At 41.6% G+C, this 19,427-nt stretch overlaps 1 protein-coding gene across 4 annotated transcripts in view; it reads right to left on the bottom strand.

Moving 5' to 3' along the window:
- The window catches only part of ETV6 (ETS variant transcription factor 6), a 221,819-nt gene extending 210,014 nt beyond the window's left edge, over positions 1-11,805 (bottom strand). For 3 of the 4 annotated variants that reach the window (XM_079140059.1, XM_079140060.1, XM_079140061.1), the window contains exon 1: positions 11,338-11,805. The gene's annotated coding sequence lies outside the window, so the exon portion shown is untranslated. The remainder of the gene's footprint in view (positions 1-11,337) is intronic. The other variant, XM_079140058.1, reaches the window with a different exon arrangement.
- Between the last annotated feature and the right edge of the window lie 7,622 nt (positions 11,806-19,427).

Raw genomic sequence — 19,427 nt, 5'->3', positions numbered from 1 at the left:
ACAAGAAATACATGGCTCTGTAACCTCACATTCACCCTTAACCTAGATATAAACCAACCAGGAGGCAAGAGGACTATATTCTCATTCACCCACACCTCCCCATGGTAAACCTTTCAAGACCACAACTGAAATGAAAATGTACACAGACCATCTTTTCCTTAAGTCAGACTGCTCAATACCAGGGCTAACCACAAAAGCATACGCATGCATTCTCCCTACTGAGAGAAGCTCCATTTGGTCATTTTGTCAAGTTTTTAAAGTCAGACAAATTCTCACAAAAGCTGGTTTACATTCACAGTGGTAAGTGCCACTGGGCCCACCTCTTCCATCTTTGCTGGAATAACAAGGCCTGTCAGTAGAGTCTACCAAGCTCTCAACCTCTCTTCCTTCTTGCACTTTTTAGGTTGTTTTTTTCCCCCTCCAAGTCATTGCCTCACCTACCTCTCAGCAAAGCACACCACTTTGCATCCAGAAGATGCTAAGTGAATACACTGCTGTCAATTTCAGTGCCTTCTTATTCATTTTCTAAGAGTAGGTAGCTCAGGAAAGTCAAGGTACAGCTGGGCATGGTGGCAAAAGCCTGTAATCCCAGCTACAGAAGAGGTTGAGGCAGGAGGGCTGCAAGTTTTAGGCTAGCTTGGGCAACTTAGTGAGACACTGTCTCAAAATATTTTTTTTTAAAAAGAGGGTAGGGTTGTGGTTTAGTGGTAGAGCACTTGCCTAGCACAGGGCCCTGGAAGGTACCAGGAAGGGTGAAAGTGTGCAGGGCAGATACCCTAACAGGTGCCCAACCTGAAATGTAAGTTAACACATAGGTCTCTTTGCCCATCTCCTGGCCTGTCTAGGTGAAAGTCAAAGATACCCTTACAGCATGCTGAAAAAGACTAGAGGATCATCACTCCAGCCTTACTGCACTCGCCAAGATTCCTGCTGGATTCCTGCATGTTCCAAAGCTGTGTCTGACCTACAGCTGACTTCTGCCTGCAGAGAAGTACACCATCGCCTCCTAACTCAGTCCTGCCAAAGCAGGGCGTCAGAGACACAAGAAAACAGAATACAAAATCCAGAAAGGGAGCCTTTGTTTCTCTAGTGAGAGAAAATACTCTTACCTTTCCCAACAGTGCGGTCTCTCCTTTCCACCTCCCCACAAAGAATCAGAGTCAGCAGACTAAGTGAAGGACTAAGTGGCACCAAGTCAAATAAAGAGCTGGCAATTTTCCAGGGGATTTGAGATATACTCAGCCAAATCCGGTCATTCATATCCCAAAGTTGTGGGGAAGAATAAATTTACTCAGACTGGGGAATCTGCTCAAAATCACTCAGATTTTATCCCTTAAATAACAACTCTCCTACTCTGAATAAAGACCACGTCAAAAGGGCCAAGTAAGAGACCCTTGACCTGGGTCTCCCCATCACTGGCCATTAATGTCAGGAGAGCCATGGGTCAACAGCTCAAAACACCAGTCAAGAAAACTCATGACACAGATTTTATAAATCTCTCAGACCTCAAGTCAAAAGGACACAGCAGTCACAAAAGGAACCAGAAGTCCATCTTTCAGATTTGTCATTTTTCCAAAACCAGCTACACCAACCCAATGGCAAGAACTTGGGCATGAGCATGTATACACAGATGCCCAAAGAAAGGAGACTTCACTTCTGCCCCCCTGAGTGATTGGACTGTGATCAAAAATCAATACATAAAAACAATTAGCTGGGCCACTGGGAGAGTCAGGAGACACCACAGTGTGGTTTGCTCCAGAAGGAGTCTGATTTGATGGTAGAGAACAGCCTGGGAAAGACAAATGGTCTAGACAAAAACAACCAATAGTGAAGGAACTAATGTTGAGATGTTTCCTTCCCAAGTCAGCTTCTCAAAGCAGCTAAAGAAAGACCTTAGCAAAACCATGCCTCCCTTTTTATGAAATCTCCATTCTATTTCCTCCTACCCACTCTAGTATGGATCTATTTGTTCAAGTATTAAAAATGTTTATTGGTGGGCTAAGGAGATAGCTCAGTTGGTAGAGTGCTTGCCTCGCAAGCACAAAGCCCTGGGTTCAATCCCCAGTACCGCAAAAAAAAAAAAAAAAAAAAAAAAAAATGTATTGGTTCATGATTGTACATGATAGTGGGATTCATTATGCCATATCTGCACATGCACATGACATAATTTGATCCAGCTCATTCCCCAGTACCTTCCTTTTCCTTTCCTTCCTCCACCTGCTTGTTCTACTCTCTCTACCCTTCTATTAATATTATTATTTCAATTAGTTCATTTTGATTATACACATACACACATACATATGCACAAGATTCATGTGATATACTTATACATGGACATAGCATAATTTCGTAATTTCGTTCCCCAGTATTTCCCCATGCCCTCCCCTGACTGTCCAAACATTAATGATTAGGATGGAGACAACACTGATACTAAGTCATCCCTTGAATTTCCTTCTTCATCAGGGACACTAGCATTCTTATGGCCACACCTGCAGTGAGGTGGACAGCCTTCAGCCCTTCTTTTTGCTTCTCTCTCAGTTCCAGAACTTTAGCTGCCATGCCTAGACTCCCACTTTCACTAGGGAGCAAGGGGGAGTGTTTGGGGAAAGAGGTAGCTTCCGAGACAAACAGGCTGTTCTCTGGATTTTTTTTTTTTTTTTAATTACAAGACTGATTTTTATCAGTAGCTCATTTCTTCCAGGAAACACAAAGTCAGCTTCCTCACATATAGGAGATGTGAGCAAAGCAAGGATCACTGACCTCTCCATACAGATAAGTCTAAAGGAAGACAGTCACTTGGTCCATCATAACCCACTGCAGAGGGTACCAGAGAGCTGAAAGAAGAATCACCTATGTCCACTGGTAGCTTCTCAGGGAGTGCAGGGGCATGGTTTCCCTCCAAACCTCTTTAACAATCTGAAGGCCCCATACCTGTTTCATGGGGTGGAAGAGGGCAGTGAGCACTCTCTCCACTATTCTTCCAAAGGGTAATTTTCCAGCCTCCATCTCATCTTCTCATGTAACATGCATATGCAAATGAAGATCTGGATTTTAAGTTCACAGCAAAAAGAATAAGGCTGCTGAAAAGAGATACTTCATTCCCTTAACATCTACTGGAAACAAAGGCTCCCCTCATGCCCCAAGGTAACAAATTCAGCTTTTTCAAACTCCTCCATATAATTAAATATCCACGAAGGGCCATCTACTCCCAGCTTATGAAACTGGAAATTTACCACCCCACTGCAAACAGCGTCTGTTCTGTGGTCAGACAGACATGGTATTGCCTGTGAAACAAAAGCAGACTAAGAATTGATGCCGTCTTTCAAGTCTCACCCCAGTCACAAATAATAAGCGACTGTATGAACAAGCAGATCCCTGAATACGTTTGAATACTTGAGTGCTGAGTAATAGTGCTAGAGTCACTGTACGGACTTAGGTTTTTTCCTTTTCTTTCATCTCTGGAAACTAATTCAAAGCCACACTAGCTATTTCCCTCAAAACTCTGTGGTAAGATACAAAAGGCATCTCATATTGTCGCAAAACTGCAACTGCTCATCTCTCCTGTTGTCAAGGATTGAGTTCAATTAAAGTTAAAATGAGAGCTTTTCTGAGCAGAGTGATCCCAACCCTACAGAAAATTCTGAGATTGTGACAAGAGCATAGTTACTCAGTGTCAGCCAACTTGGGAGAGCTAAGTTTTAGCTCAGGCAGGACCACCCACCAGCCCCATGAGCTTGAGCAAGACCATCAACATCTCTGGCATCTGTATTCTCAATTGTGTAATGAACTAGAAAATGTCTAGCCCCCTCTCAATCCACGTTACAGATGATATGTAAAGAGGAAGAATTCGTTTTAACAGCATAACACAATTTACATATCTCAACAACTCTAAAAGGTACATAGTTTTATCACCACTAGGTTCATGATTAAGAAACTCAAGCTAGTTCAAGTTCAAGGACCAGGCTTCACAGGCCTGTCTACTCCAGCATCTGTCTCCTCCCCTGGGAGCACTCCACACTGAGTGGATCCCTCTTCTCAGTCACTTACACTACCCTTTGTGGGAAGTTGACTTTATGGGTAAGAAACAAGGAACAGAAGACAGAATAAAATCCCAATCTAAATCTAAATCTAAAGCAGTGGTGATTTCAAGTACATTACTGGCAACATCTACCACCAGCAGCAATCATGCCGGCAGGGTAAAATGTCCCTTTTGGGTCATTCAGGAAATGAAGTTGTTTTCCCTATGTCTGACTCCCACATACAAAGAGAAAACACCCCTAAGGAGTACACGAGGCCCCAGGAGCACTGCCAGCTCTTTCACCTCTTCAATGGAAAGTATTTTTATAAATCATACATCGGATAAGTGAAGCTTAGACTTTAAAAACTCAACATTATTTTTATGTCAACCCTTTTTGTTAGATATCTTTCCAAAATATATTTCATTCTTTCCTCGCTTTTTAAATCTCACAATTTAATTTGGGAGTCATAATTATATGCAAGAGCATCACCATTCTGCACTGCCATACAGAGAGGTTTAACCCTACAGATAAGTCAGGACAGGGAAGCTAAGCTGTGTGAATCCTTGTCTGCTTTTTAATGGCTCTTCTGCCATGGGGTTCGAAAGATATGGGCTCAGGACAGAACACCTGATTCTGGCTTGGCTACAATTAGCAAAATGTTCTTGGGCACTTTTTTCATGAGAAGTTTAGGTTGGGTTTTCTAAATTCCCTTGTGTTATTTCCATGATCCTTTTCCCTCTTTCCCTCCCTCCCTCCTTTTCTTTCTGCAACCTTCCCATATCTCCTCTATCTTTATAAAGCTGTTTACATTCAGAAATTGATAGAGTCAGATAGTCAAAATTTTCTCTTCATTCAAGAAAGTCAGAAAGAACAAGGCCAGTATGGGCAGGCTGTCATGAAAAAGGAAGATAAAAAATCATTTGTTTAGTGGTGGAGGGAAAACCAGGGAATATCTGCAAAACTTCAAATAGATCCCCAGGAATCACACATATTAAAGATGTACATGAGGGATGTTTTAAGAAAGGGGTGGGAGAAAGAGATATTAAGTTCATGGATTGAGCAAAAAGCTTTCAAACAAAAAGTTGCGCAAGGAGAAGAGAGTGAGCAGGACTGATAGGGACAGAGAAGGTGCCTGATCCTGAGGCTGGGCAAGCTGAGGACACAACCCCACGGATGTCCAACCTCTCAATCAAGGAGATTAGGCACTGCGAGAAGTAAGAGAAGAAGTAAGAGAAAAGCTGAAAAGGAAGAGAAAGTTTCTGAGCAAAGTGTGAGGACCCCAAATGAAACCTGCTGACAGACAACATATCACTACAGGATATTCAGGATTGGTGCAAAATGGAAGACATGGACATCCATCCCAGAGTGGGTAGCTCGGTGTGACCCTCTGACTGTCCCCACTACCTGTAGAATGGCTAGAAACAACCACCTTCAGCAAAGACCAGCTTGCAGAGGAAACACAGGAACACTGCAAGGATCTCTGAGTGTTACTCCTGCCTATCATCTTAACTCCTATGAGGAACCACCAGTTCTCATCACTCTTAAGTTTCTAATTTTCTTAACAAAGATAGCTGTGCTCTGGAACTGTGTCATGGAAAACACTTTAGAATTGTGGTCACATGATATAGACTCTGGCCCTCACATTGCTCCTTATATATAGTGTGGGGGATCTGAGTCCAATATATCACTCAGTTTCTCTGGGCTTCAGTTTCCTCACTGTCAGATGGGGAGAAAAACTGCATCCTGGAGAGAATTGTGAAGAGTAAATGAGATAATGTAAATACAACACTTGGCACAAGGACCAGCACATGTCAGTATGCAATAAAGTATGGTGATGAAGGGGGAGGAGGAGGCGGCAGGGAAGAGGAAGAAGGAAAAGGAGAGAAGAAAGTGCCTCTGAACCGTAAATCATCATACAGCTGCAGACCTTACTGGTTGTTGCAGGAGTGATGACCACTAAAGCAACAAACACTTTCCAATTAGATAGAACGTATAAAGTTCCAAAAATGAAAAGGCTCTACAGTTTCCCACAAGCACAGTCCACAGGACTGTATGAGTAGTTGGGCTCGATGGGGCAGCCCACTCTGACTTCAGGGTCAGGCCTTCCTAATCAGGACTCTTGCCCATGCACTGAGAATTTCAGATCACTGCAACAAAACCAGGCTAAACTGTATATTTTCACTACCTAAAATGAAAGGGTCACCAAAAAAATTTCCAGAGCACCTAACAGATCTGTGGTAATGCTGCAACTCCAAAGAAACAGTTTTGAGCACATGGTAATGCTCATTCCTATGCAATGGATGGTGGGGAACACAAGTCATTGGGACTATTCGTTGGGACTCATCCTGAGATGCCCCGGTAAGCACCACTTTGTCTGGTTACTGTATGTTCAGAAAAATCAATAAAAATGTGTTTGCTCTTTAATTGTCTATAATTCTAACTTCTCACTAATTTAGTCTGGGTTTTGTTTCCTCAAATACTAGGTTTATCAAAGAATGGTCTTCAAGCTGGGCCCCTTTTGGTGTGGGAATTCTGTTCTATTCAACAAATACACACAGAGATGGGTTCCACACATATAACAGCAAACACAGTGGCAGCAGACTGCCTATAAGCAAGCCAATGTGGTATCCACAGAGAAAAATTCATCACTGTGTACCCCACGCCCTAGAGGGCTTCATTTGACACTGGTTCCCTCAGAGATCCACACCAAAGGGCAACTTCAAAGTCCATAATAAAATGAAATTGCTCTTCAAGTTACTCCCAGCCACCTCTTGTCCCTGACCTTCCCTAGTAGAAGTAAATGCAGTTTCACTGAGACAAAATGTCTTAGTTCATCCTGTCTCTGGTACTCACATTTGGGGTATTTGCCCTCTGCCTAACATACCCTAAGGGGAATACTTTCTCCATGGCCACTTCATTGGAATCAGCTGTCATTTTTGTAGTTTTCATTGTTTTTAAAAAGGGAACTTATTATACATCAAGTGGAGGTATAAATACATTTGGCTGACCCTGGATAAAAGCACCAATGGCTTCCTCAAGGATCCTCACAGGGACCTGACAGCAGGTACCAGAGCCTCCAGCCCAAAGCAGAACTGCCTGGCACTCACACACCATTAAATATATATATATTTTGTAGCAAACTGCAGTGCAAATACAAGTCCACCAGGCCCTTCTTTGTTCATCCCTACCTCCTACTACTTCCTCTTCTCACACCTGACAAGACCCTGGCAGCCCAATGCTCCCACACACACCATCTTCCTTGGCACATACCTCTGTGCCCTCACACCAGCTGGCTTGTGATTAAAATGGACCATGCTAGGAAGTGCCAGAGAGAGTGAAGCCTATTGTATCAAATTTCCTTGGCCTTTTATAGATGCACCATGAACCCAAAGAATGTGGTACAGTGGCCTAAGACCCTGTAGTCCTGTGTTCCTCCAAATCTGGCTCAGTTACTCCTAAGGCAAACCACTTAGCTCTCCAAACCCCCTCAAATAAAATAGGAGGTTGGCTCAGAGTATCTCTAAGATCTCTCAACTCTGGATGTCTCAAGTTTTCTGATGCTACCATCAGAAAAACTGGGAGAACTTAGACACCTGCTAATCTGAACTTTTACAGTGATTCCTTAGCCCATTTCTTCTATCTCTTATCAATGCCCTTTTTTGCTTATTTAGACAAAAGCAGTTTTTGAGGATTTTATCCTCAAATTTAATAAAATAGACATACTACCATAATAAAACGGTATATCAAATTTATTAATAATAACTTTTGAATACTCAAGGACAGCTTCAATAGGGTGGCCCTACTAAACACTTCTTGCAAGCCAGTGGATGAAGGTGTTATGTCACCCTGAGGTAACTAACACAGGGAGGAAACGGCACCCGGCTCCTCCACACCTCACTTCAAGTCAGCAAACATGACAGAAACATTTCTGCGCCAACTGCCAAGCGAGGTACTAGGTCACCAAGATAACCATCACTAAACCCAAGGAGCTTAGAGCCCAGCAGGAGAGATCCAGACAGTCTCTCAGTTAGCAATGAGATTTAAATAAAAAATTTCATTCTGCTACGAAAGTCAACCAAACAGGAGGGCAGGGAAAGAGGGGGTTAGGGATATTATCAACTGGTTTTTGTATTCTGGACTGTCCTGGCCAAGGAAAGTGCCATGCCAAGCCCTGTAAAAGACTGCCGGCTGGGCCACCACCACCTTCTACTGCAACTTGGCTAACTTAAAAAAAATGAACAGGTGACTTGAAGGTGAAGGCCGATGATGAAAAAGACAGACTCTTCCCTCTTTCTGTGATTGGTATAGACCTCTGAAAAAAAAATTTTTTTTGACTTTTTATAGAAAAGAGTGTATCCTATTCTTATAGATAAAATGACCACAAATAATCAGGGACTAACTTCTTGTGACAAGAATGCCAAAACATATGAAGGGGTTCAAGTTAGACTGGGTAAACTTGGGCTGGTCAACCTCTCTTCACAAATGTATGTTTCTGATACTAACTTCCTGAGTTGATGGGAAGATGCTTTTGAAGTGAAAACAAACAAACAAACAAACAAACAAAAATAAATAAAAGCCCTTATTAGGCATTCATTGCCAGTCACCCACCTAATAGTGTCACCAACTGACCAATTTAGAACTTTCACCTTGGAACTCCACCCAAATCAGACACTACTCTTCTTTAGCAGAACAGACTCTGCTCAGAAGTAAACAAGTACTTCCCTCTGCGGTCGCCTCTGGCCAGGCTCCTCCATACTCCATCTCCCCAGCCACTAAGGAATTTACTGCCTGCTGACCAGCTGCTTGTAGGGCATGAGAACAAGTGAGGATGGCTTCAGGAGTGGTGATGAGGAGGGAAAGAAATCCCTCCAAGTACAGAGAGCCTTCCGCGTCACACATCTTCTGTACATCAGACTCATCAGTTCATCCCTGAAAGATTGACATTCATTCTCTACTCCACAGAAAAGTTTACTATTTACTGGATTCTAGAAGCAATGCCTCCAGAAGAAGCAACTTGTTTGTGGGTTACTAGCATTTTTTATTATGTACCACAACTCAAGGACTAAGTGAACACTTTCAGATGACCTGTAATAATCCTGGTCCTTGGTCTCCGGTGCTTGTTATTAGAACATTATAAATTCATCAAACTCCATGGAAAGATACTTTTGACATATGTGCACCCAAACACATACAGTTTCAGCAAACATTCAGACTGGTTCCACATAGAACAATCCAAAATAAAGAGGTACTTTCATGACTGGTGAAGAATAATATTTTGATCACAGAGAAATACACAGTAATGAAAAGAGGCATCTAAAAAGAACTAGGAGCTGGTTAAGACAGAGAAAGATCAACCTGAGAATATAAGCATAAGGGGGGAAAATGATATGCAAATTATGGACAATTTTTATGTCACATTTAAGAAGGTGTTTTGTTTGGGTTTGGAATTGGTTCTGTATGTATAAAAAACTGTTGTACTTTTTCCACAGTACAATGAATAGTCATCAGGGCACTTCAGTCTCCAGCACACAACCCATAAGCATATCAGAACAGCAAAGAACAATCTCTTTAGAAGAGATACCAGAGGTCACAAGAATGGATTGCTTTTTGTTGTCTTCATCCTAAAGTTACAGCTCAGTAGCTGGTCCAGATTTTCCTGATAGCAGGTTTATTGCTATCCAGTCAAATACAATTTACTGACTTAATACCTATTATTTAGTTACCTGTTTTTGTTATGAAGTGTCACATAAATCAGAATATCTATACCACAGGATTTTCCTGAAGTAGACGCAGAATCTAATTTATAACACAAAAGAAATTAAAGTTATCAGAGTATCCTGGGTTCTTTAGTGTGGCACCTCTCTATGCCTACCCTGAGATAAGTACAAACATAGAAGCCCAAAAGTTCCAGTGGGCATTTCTGTGAGACAAAAACAAAGAAACCTGACCCACCTTTTGAGTTCACATTGGCCTTACTTCAAATCCACGACCATCTTTCCTGATAAGAAATACTAAGATCTGATTCTAATTATGAAAACCTAGAATGGCAAATATGATAAAAATTTTTTTAAATGCTGCCTTTCCCCTACATAGATCCTAATTGAAAAGCAGTGTTAAAACGGAAAAGATTTTTTCTAACTCCCCTTAGACTAAGAAAACAGGTTATATGTCCATTGTTTCTGCAGTGTCCATTCAATGAACACATTTAAATAGGCCAAGCCCAAAACAAACTTCAGCAGTTTCAGCCTCTCACTGGAGCAGAAAGCTTGCCACCTGGGTGCTGATGGAACTATGAAATGCATAAACCACAAGAAATGCAGAGATAGGAAAAATAATCGGGGGAGATGGACAAATTATCCCGCCTCCCAATAGTAGCAAACTTACAACTTTTTAGAAGCAACAAACCAAGGCACCATAGCTTTTTTGGATTATATATCCGCGACTACTTGGAAGCCAAGCACCGTGTTTTCAAGCATCCATTGGGCCTTTACAATACTGCAAAACATGGTCAGAGTCAGGAGATTGCTGCTCTTAGATACCCTCTTTGCACTGTCAAACAGAGAAGGTCATTTTGCCTGGTCACTTATTTTTCCTTCCTGCATTACAGGAGTTTTCTACTTTTTGAGATTGCTCGACTTTCATATGCATTGAAGTAAAAGTAACTATTCAGCAACTTTATTCACCTTGGTTAAAAAAAAAAAAAAAAAAAAAAAGGATTCATTGTGCAATGCCCAGGAAAAGCTGACACCAAGACTGTCTCTTCGACAGTGCTTGCAATTCAATTACAATGAAGGGGGGGGGGGGGTGGATCCTGTGTGATCAAATTGAGGGAGTCCTTTAAAAAAAGAAGGGAAGAAACGATTCCATCCCCAATAGGGGCTGGAGAACTTTTTCTCTAAGGAGACCACCCTTCGAGAACAAAAGTTACATTTTAGTCACATGTTAGTTGTAGGAATAGGGAGCAGGGGTTTTTGTTGTTGTTGTTGTTGTTTTTAAAGCTCACTAATTACGGAGGTGTTTAACAGATCTGGAGAAACCGGGTTCCTCCTAACCAATTGTGACGGGCATTTCATTGTCAAAAGAAAGGGGGTGGGGTGGGGGCCTAGGAGCGGACGAGGGGCTCGGCGGCGGGCAGCAGCAAGGTTACGCTAAAGGGTACAGACGCTGCCGCGAGCTGCATCTCCTTGCCTCGCGCCCCAAATAATTTACTGCGAGCAGACCAACTGCAACAGCCTGCTCCGAGGAGCCCAGCACGACTGCCCCGGCCGGTGCAGCTCAAGGTTTCCGACCACCGAGAGGGAGGGGAGCAGATCTTTACCTTAATGCTACACTGAGCAGGAGTCTCAGACATGTCTCACAGCGAGAGGGATCAGGAAGTTCTCAGTTTTTTTCCACTTTCCTTTCCTCTCCCCAACCCAGAAATGCTCCGCGGGCAGCCGGACGCGGTCATTTAAGAAGTTTCTTCTAGCATCTCCCGGGCAGCCGCCCCGGGGGTCTGCGAGCGCGCGGCGGGCGGGGCGGGGCGGCCGGCGGAGTTGCGCGCGCTGGGCACGGGGGCGTGGGAGCCGGGCCGAGCGGCGGCGGGGTCTGCGGGTCGCGGCGCGGCGACCCGGGCTGCCCGCCGGCCTCCCGTCTCTCCTCCCACCCACGGCCGGCGCGCCCGCCCCCGCCCTCCCGTCGCTCTCCCTCGTTCTCTCGAATGTTTTCCTTCCTGGAAGAGAGAAACTGAAAGGCAGAACTGAGAAAGCTCTTTGCTCATTGATCTTGAGAGTTTCAGTGCAGAAACTGACGTGAATTCCCAGCACAGAGCTCTGCCTCTTAAAGGAGCCACCAGGAAATAAAAGCTCGGGTTACAGCCCAGCATCGGGGAAATAAAAGCCGGGCGGGGGAGGGGCGGCCGCGGGGGCGCGGGCGGAGGACGCCCGGGAGCTGCGACCCGAGCGCGCCGCGCTGCCCCCCAGGGCACCCCTGGCGTCCCGCGCCTGCACTACGCGCGGCCGACCCCCGGCTGGCAGAGCCCGGCAGATAATTGCTGGCTCTAAGAAGACACGTTTACAAAACGTTACAAAGTGGCCCCAGAAACCGCATAACAGGTTTTATTCAACTCCTCCGGCCTCCCCCTACCTACGTTTCTTAGCTACATGGAAAAGCATAAGGGTTTTTAAATAGTTTCCCTGCGCGCAGTTGCATTGAGAATAACGATATAGGAAGGGGCATTCCGGGAAGGACGCGGAATCCGAAGGAGGAAATAAAACAATAGCCTTTGTTCGGCTTCTCGACCGCTGCCTCTTTAAGAGAATCCACCAGGAAATGGGAGATCGGGTTACAGACTGCACACGGGGAAGTGTGGGGAGCGAGCGCCGGAGCGCGACGCCGGAGACAAAGCCGGGCGGCCGCGCCGCGGGCGCAGGGGACGGTAGGGTGGGGGGATTCCCGGGTAAGGTGGGCGCCCCGAAAAGAGGAGGCGCCCGCGCCGGTCCGGGACGCTGCCGCGGCAGGCGCTTCCCCAGCCGAGCACGCGCTCCGGGGAAGGAAGGCTGCTGGGCAGTTATCAAAGGCAGCCCAGTTCCTTTTCCTGACCCCCTCCCTCCGCGTGTCGAAATCCACTGCCCTTTTAAAGAAATAGCGGCCGCTACCAACCGAAATAGGTGACTCGACTACAAAGTTGACAGGACGTGGTCCCACAGAGAATACCCCTCCCCAGGACCCTTCTCCGAAACGTCATTGGCCGTTTGCACGGCCCTGGATCCTGCAGGGAGGAAGGTTGGTTGGAAAAGCAGTTGAGAGGAGTCAGCGGCGGGACGAGCGTTCCAGCCTTAAGCTCAAGTAGTCTGATCAACTCTGTTGTTATTGATAGTCTCCCAAATGCTCTCGAGTGTCCACCTCAGGAGTCTGAGAACATTGTGTTTAAATTCTGAACCCTGCTAATAATGTATAGGTTTGATGTGTGAACGTGTAACATAAAGCTAAATTTGTCGTCATTTTCTTTTGATAGTATTGCAAATATACGAATACACATACATAAGTGTTTGCCCGTGTTTACATACACATATACTCTCATATTCTCCACACCCGACCAGGATGGATATCCCAGATCCTCCCACGCCTGTGGGTTTTGCCTACCTACTTTTCTTCATGTCTCTGCATTAAAAAATGTGTTCAGACTTTTACAAACAATACTTTGGTTCACACATTCATGGGAACACTGATCCAAAAAAATTTTAAAGGGGTTGAGAGGCAAAGTGTCCTGTTGCCCAGAAGGTGGGAATGGGTTTTGTGAGCCTCCAGGAACTAAAACTTTTTTGTGTGTCACCTGGTAGTCCTGCCTTCCCAAAGAGATCTCTGTCTTGCCCACAACAATTCCTCTGTCTTTGACACACACACACCCCACACCCCTGCGTGCGCTCACCCCGCCCCCCACACACACACTTTCCCCAGTTATCTATGTTTCTCTTAAATGATGTTTGCAGATATTGGTTCTGATGGCCCATTACTGAGTTAAATCTTATAGTCTCTTATGAATCTTTACATGGCTTATTTATCAATATGATTTCTGACACCTCAATCTCTAAGCTTCCATAAAGTGGGGAGGGGGGATTTAACACCTGACTAATAAGATTCTCATATTAAATGAGAAAATATAGAGAGTAGCTCCCCACTCCATATCCACAGAGGATATATTCCAAGACTCCCTGTGGATGCTTGAAACAACAGATAGAACTGGACCCTGTATATATTATTTTCTCATACACATACATGTCTATCATAAAGCTTAACTTTGTTAGTTAGGCACAGTTAAGAGATTAGCAAGAATTAATAAAACAGGACAATCACAACATATAGTAATAACAGTTACTTAAAACTTATGAACTGTTTATTTCTGAAACTTTCTATTTAATACTTTCAGTCTGTGGTTGACCACAGATAACTGAAACCATGGATAAGGGGGACCACAGGTACAAACTGGTTCTTCAGCAGACTTCCATATATTATGTGTGTTCAATTAATGTTAGCTGCAATTATTAGTTAACCTCAGGACTGAATTAACTTTCAACTTCCTTAAATCCTCTTTATCATCTCCAAGTTTTTCATAGAAGTAGCATTTTGAGTTACAATGTGTGTGGTTCCAAAGCAAATACACATTAGTAGCAAAAACTGCACTTGGACCAGAAATTGACAATCTCTGTAAAGGGCCTGATGGTAAATATTTTAGGTTTTGTGAACTAAGAGGAAAATTCGAGGGCATTATATACATACTTATGTAACAAGGTGGGGGGAATGGTCATTATTTTTTTGTTGATAAAATGCAGAGTGTAATAAAAATAGCAATTTTAATACAAGCCTAATGAGAGTAATGGAATTCTGTTTGGGCGGAACAACAGTTTGCTTATATGGGGTTCAAAGTAAGTATTCTCTTTCATCAAAATCCATTGCAAATGTTCATCTTGTTAATGCTGATTTTTTAGTGAGATTGTACATATTTCATTTTTAAAATATCTTTCCACCCAGACCGGTACTGCCACATACTGATATAAATCCATAAGTCTATGATTTTACTTGAGCATGTTCAGTGCTTAGAAAGTATTTCTAAAATTCTATTAGAATTCTTCAGATTCTCCTGATGTTTTCCCGTTAGCATGTCCTTACAGATCAGTCACTTCCAGTTGAAGATTAGGTGGTAGCTCCTCCAGTTGCACAGTTAAGTGGATTTTAAATACAGAAAGTTCTTTGCATTTGTATTGAAATCTGAAAGACATTCTTGCAACTGTAGTTTGAGTTCAGAAAAATGTAACTGCTATAAGTTTGTGTTAGAATGGAGATCTTGCTTCTTGTTTTAACTGTTGACAGCATGTTCTGTCCAAAGGCTTCTCCAACAATATAAGTTTTGCTTTTAGCTCTATTTTGTCTTGTAGTTTGGGTTTGAATTCACAAAGAAATATTACCATGGCAGTAGCAGAAGCTAATTTCCAAAAACAATTCAGTGTTCAATAATAGTGCTTGAACCTAGGTTCAATATGTGTGGTGGTGCAGGCCTGTAATCCCAGCAACTAGGCAGGCTAAGACAGATGGATCTCAAGTTCAAGGCCCAGCCTGGGCAACTTAGGAAGACCATGTTTCAAAATAAAAAATAAAAAGGACAGGGATGTAACTCAGCAGTGGAGTATCCCTGGGTTCAGTCCCCAGTACTGCAAGAAAATAATAACAACAATAATACTAATAGTAGGTAAGGGAAATTCTTTTCATTCACCTACTGCATTTGTCATTTTTTTTTTTCTATTTCCTGTTTCCTTACTTCTTTTGGGTATGTTGGATTTTTTTTTCATATTTCATTTAAATTTCTAAATTATCTTTCTAGCTTTTTTTCTTAATGGTTGCTCTACAAATTACAATTTCTATCTTTAATTTTCACCATATACCTTCAAATAATATTATTCTATTTTGTGGATATATAAGACATTTATAACTTCCATAATTCCATTTATTTCTTTCCCATTCTTTATGATATCATTTTCTTGATTCCTACATATTGTTAAATGCACTAAACATGTTTTTTTCTAGGAATGTGTAAATATATATATATTATATATAGACATATATATAAATATAAATGTGTATATATAATGTATTAAAATATATGCCTCTTTTTAATTTGTCCAGGTATTTTTTTCTGGTACTTTCCTACCATTTCTTATGGATCTGGTTTTCCATCTGGTTTTTCTTGCCTTTGGCCTCAGAACTTCTTTCAGCATTTCTTATAGTGCCATTTGTTGGAGATGAAGTCTCTCAGCTTTTGTCTATCCAAGGATATCTTTATTTTATGTTCATTTTTGAAGGATTTTTTTTACTGTATATAAAAGTTTAGAATGACAGATTCTTTTTCCTTTCAGCATTTTAAATATGTCATTCCTCTTCTGTCTTTGCTATTTTGATTAAGTCATTTGTGGGTCATATTTTGGCACCCCTGTGTGTGGTACATGCTTTCTCTTTGGCTGCATTTAAGACCTGCCCTTTAAATTTGGCTTTCAGAATTTTGGCTATGATGTGCATAGGTGTTGTTTTCTTTGCATTTATTCCACATGCCAGTGTAATTTCTGGGCATAAGTTGATATCTTTTATTTGTTTTAGAAAATTCTCACTTTTTATCTATGAATATTTTTTCTGCCCATCCTCTCTGTCCTCTTCTTTTATCACTCCAGTGTTACAAATGTTAACCCACACAGAATTGTTCCATAGATCTTAAATACTATTTTATGTATTTTTTCCTTATATTTCAGTTTGTCAATTTATCTATTTGCAAGTTTTTTCTTCTTTTTTTCTTTTTCCCCCTAACTACTCATTAGCTCACCCAATTCTTTACTTCTAATACTGTGATTTTAATGATAGCATTTCCCTTTGGTTTTTAAAGTACTGTCCTTGATTTCTTCAACTTCCCATTTCTTTGCACATGGTTTCCACCTTTTCCTTTAAGTCCTATGACATTTTTGTCATTTTGTCCTAATTTTAAAAACTAGGTCTATTTCTTGATTAACATCTATCAGTGGTTTCCTTTCTTGACCAAGGACCACACATTTTCTTGCTTTGGTATATGTTTTGATATTTTCCTGATTGTGTGCCATTTTATGTAAAACTACAGTAGACAAAGAAATGAATATTTTCCCTCCAAAAGGAGACACCTGGCTTCTCTTATCAGACCACTAAGTTGAAGCTGAGTCAATATGTCTGGTAGCTGAAATGGGCTTGGGCTTTATTATAGCTTTTATTTGATTCAGTTTACCACTGACTTCAGTTATTTGAAGGCAAGATCTGAATTTTTCCCATAAGCAAAAGTTATCTTAGAGCTTTTGTTAGCTCTGTGTTCTGAAATCTTCCTTACTTTCAAGTCTTGGGAGGGGATGTCTCCTCTCTCCTGCACCCACCCACACCCCCTAGTCCTCCTTAAGTGAAGACCTAGAGTACTGAGATTTTTCTCTCAACTCTACTGCCCCACTGCAAGTGCTTCTTAGCTGAAAGCCAGCTTATCTCTGGGAGTTTCTGTCAGCTCATCTTCACTTCCCTTGTTTTTGCGGTCCTATCCAAGCCATTAGTGAATATCAATAGGAAAGGGTTGTGAGGTTATATGGTTTTGCTCTGGGCATGCGTGAATTCTTACTTGTCACATCAACCCACACAGTGCCATTAGCATTTGTTAAAATCAAGCTGGTTTCTCCTTATCACATATGTTGGATTCCTCCTCCTTCCACTGTAGTCAGGGCGAGGAGGACCACTACGGATCTTGCCTCTCACATAAAGGATCATCACTTCCTGAAGTTTAGTTCACTTACGTTTCACCGTTCTCTCGTATCTTCAATTTTTTAAAAAACTATAATTATGTAGGTCATCTATTATGTTGGGATGTTAGAGAGTGATTTATGGTCCCTTTTGACTTTCTATATACAAACTGGATGAGGAAACTTCATGTCTAATCTTCACTCTCCAAGAGTGATGGAGAGGGGCAGAGTGTGGGGCAGCAATGAACATTTAAGAATATGTGGAAGTTAATATGTTTAATTTAAAAACTTAGAGCCAGGATTATAATACAATGTTCAATTGAAAAGCAGAAATAACTTATTAAACAGCTGCATACCTATCTCAAAACATAAATTCCTGCTAAGGGAGAGAATTCACAAGCTCCGTCACTGCTTCATCCCGATGAGGTGAGCCAACCAACATTAAGGACAAAATGTGTGAACTACAAAATTCTGCTGAGTTTCCATCCTCCAAACCACAAAGACTCTTGTGACCCACCCTAACTGTAAAGACAGGGAAGAGGTTTCAGGGAAGGCAACTCCACCTAGCCAACTTGTCATATTACAGAGGCATATCACATACTCATCAGCTTTCCATCAACCCAGTCATTGGCAGTTATATTTTTAGAATTTTAGGACTCCTGCCACATCTTTTCCCATCTAACCATCAAACTGTTGTCTTCCATATACCTTTGTATAGTTTCCTCAACTTCTTTATTAATGCTGTCAATTATCAATTTCCAAATTAATGAAATTCAAAATAATTTTTGATATGCTGCTCTCTATGCCATATAGATTGCCTGTTCCTAAATCTTTCTTTCATAGATTCTCTTCTATTTTTCTAGTCACCTTTCTAGAAGCAGTTATTCTCTACTATGGATTATGGCCATTTCCCCTTCTCTATCACCAAATTTCTATAGTTTGCCTATTATTACTACGTAATCATTTCTGTTAAAACCCCTTGTTAGTGTTGCTCAAAGAAACAGAAACAATAGGATATATATATGGGGGGGAGACAGAGAGAGAGAGAGAGAGAGAGAGAGAGAGAGGTTCAAGAGGTATCCTTATGGGATTGGCTCACAAATATTGGAAGCTGAGATTTCTAGTTCTCTATAAGCTGGAAAACTAGAAAAGCAGTGGTGTAATTGAGTCCACATCTGAAGGTCTGAGAACTTGGGGAGCAGTAGTGTAAGTTTCAGAGTCTAAAACCTGATAAGCTGGAACTCCAGTCTAAGGGCAGAAGAAGTTGGACATCTCAGTTTGAGAAGGAGAATTTTCTACTTTTTTGTTCTATTCAGGCCCTCAATGAATTGGATGATACTTGACCTGACTGGTGAGCAGGGAATCTTGTTTACTCAGGCTAGAAATCTTTTTTGGACACATCCTCACAGACACACCCAGAAATCAATGTTTTACCAGCTATCTGGGCATCTCTTAGCTCAGTCAGGTTGAAATATAATCTTAAACAATACGAGCCCCTTATTTTATTATTTCCATTTTTATCTTTAAGCCTTGTCCTGTATTATTCAAAACTCCATGTATACATTCCAACTATAAAAATATTTGTTTTCTGTCAAGTAGTATGTGAAAATCACCTCTTTCATAAGTCCATCTCATATTATCATAAATAGAAGGCATTCAAAAGGAGTTAACATTCTGGAATAATTCATTGTGTAAAAATTGCTCAGTCACCCACTATTATAACCTGGAAGGTCCCATAAGATACTCTCCAATTAAAGATTCAAGAATTGCATCATTGCTGGATGGTGTAGAGGAAAATGGGGTGGGAGAGTTGGGGGAATGGAAAGATAGTAGGATGAAACAGTATTACCCTATATATATATTTGATTACATGAATGGTATCTACATTGTATACAACCAAAGATATGAAAAGTTGTATCCCGTTTGTGTACAATGAATCAAAATGCAATCTGTAAAAATAAAATTTTTAATTAAAAAAGTGTAGAAATGAAAAAAAAAAAAAAAAGAATTGCATCACTGCAACAAACACCAGCATCTTTGTAGAGTTCTATAGTATCTATAGTAGCCAATCCCTGAATGTCAGTAGTGCTTCCATTTAACTGAACTTCTTCAATTTATTGGGGAATGTGAGATATTTTAT

This window comes from Sciurus vulgaris (genome assembly GCF_902686455.1).
Source record: "Sciurus vulgaris genome assembly, chromosome: 5".
NCBI lineage: Eukaryota > Metazoa > Chordata > Mammalia > Rodentia > Sciuridae > Sciurus > Sciurus vulgaris.
This window is presented reverse-complemented; position numbering and strand designations above follow the sequence as displayed.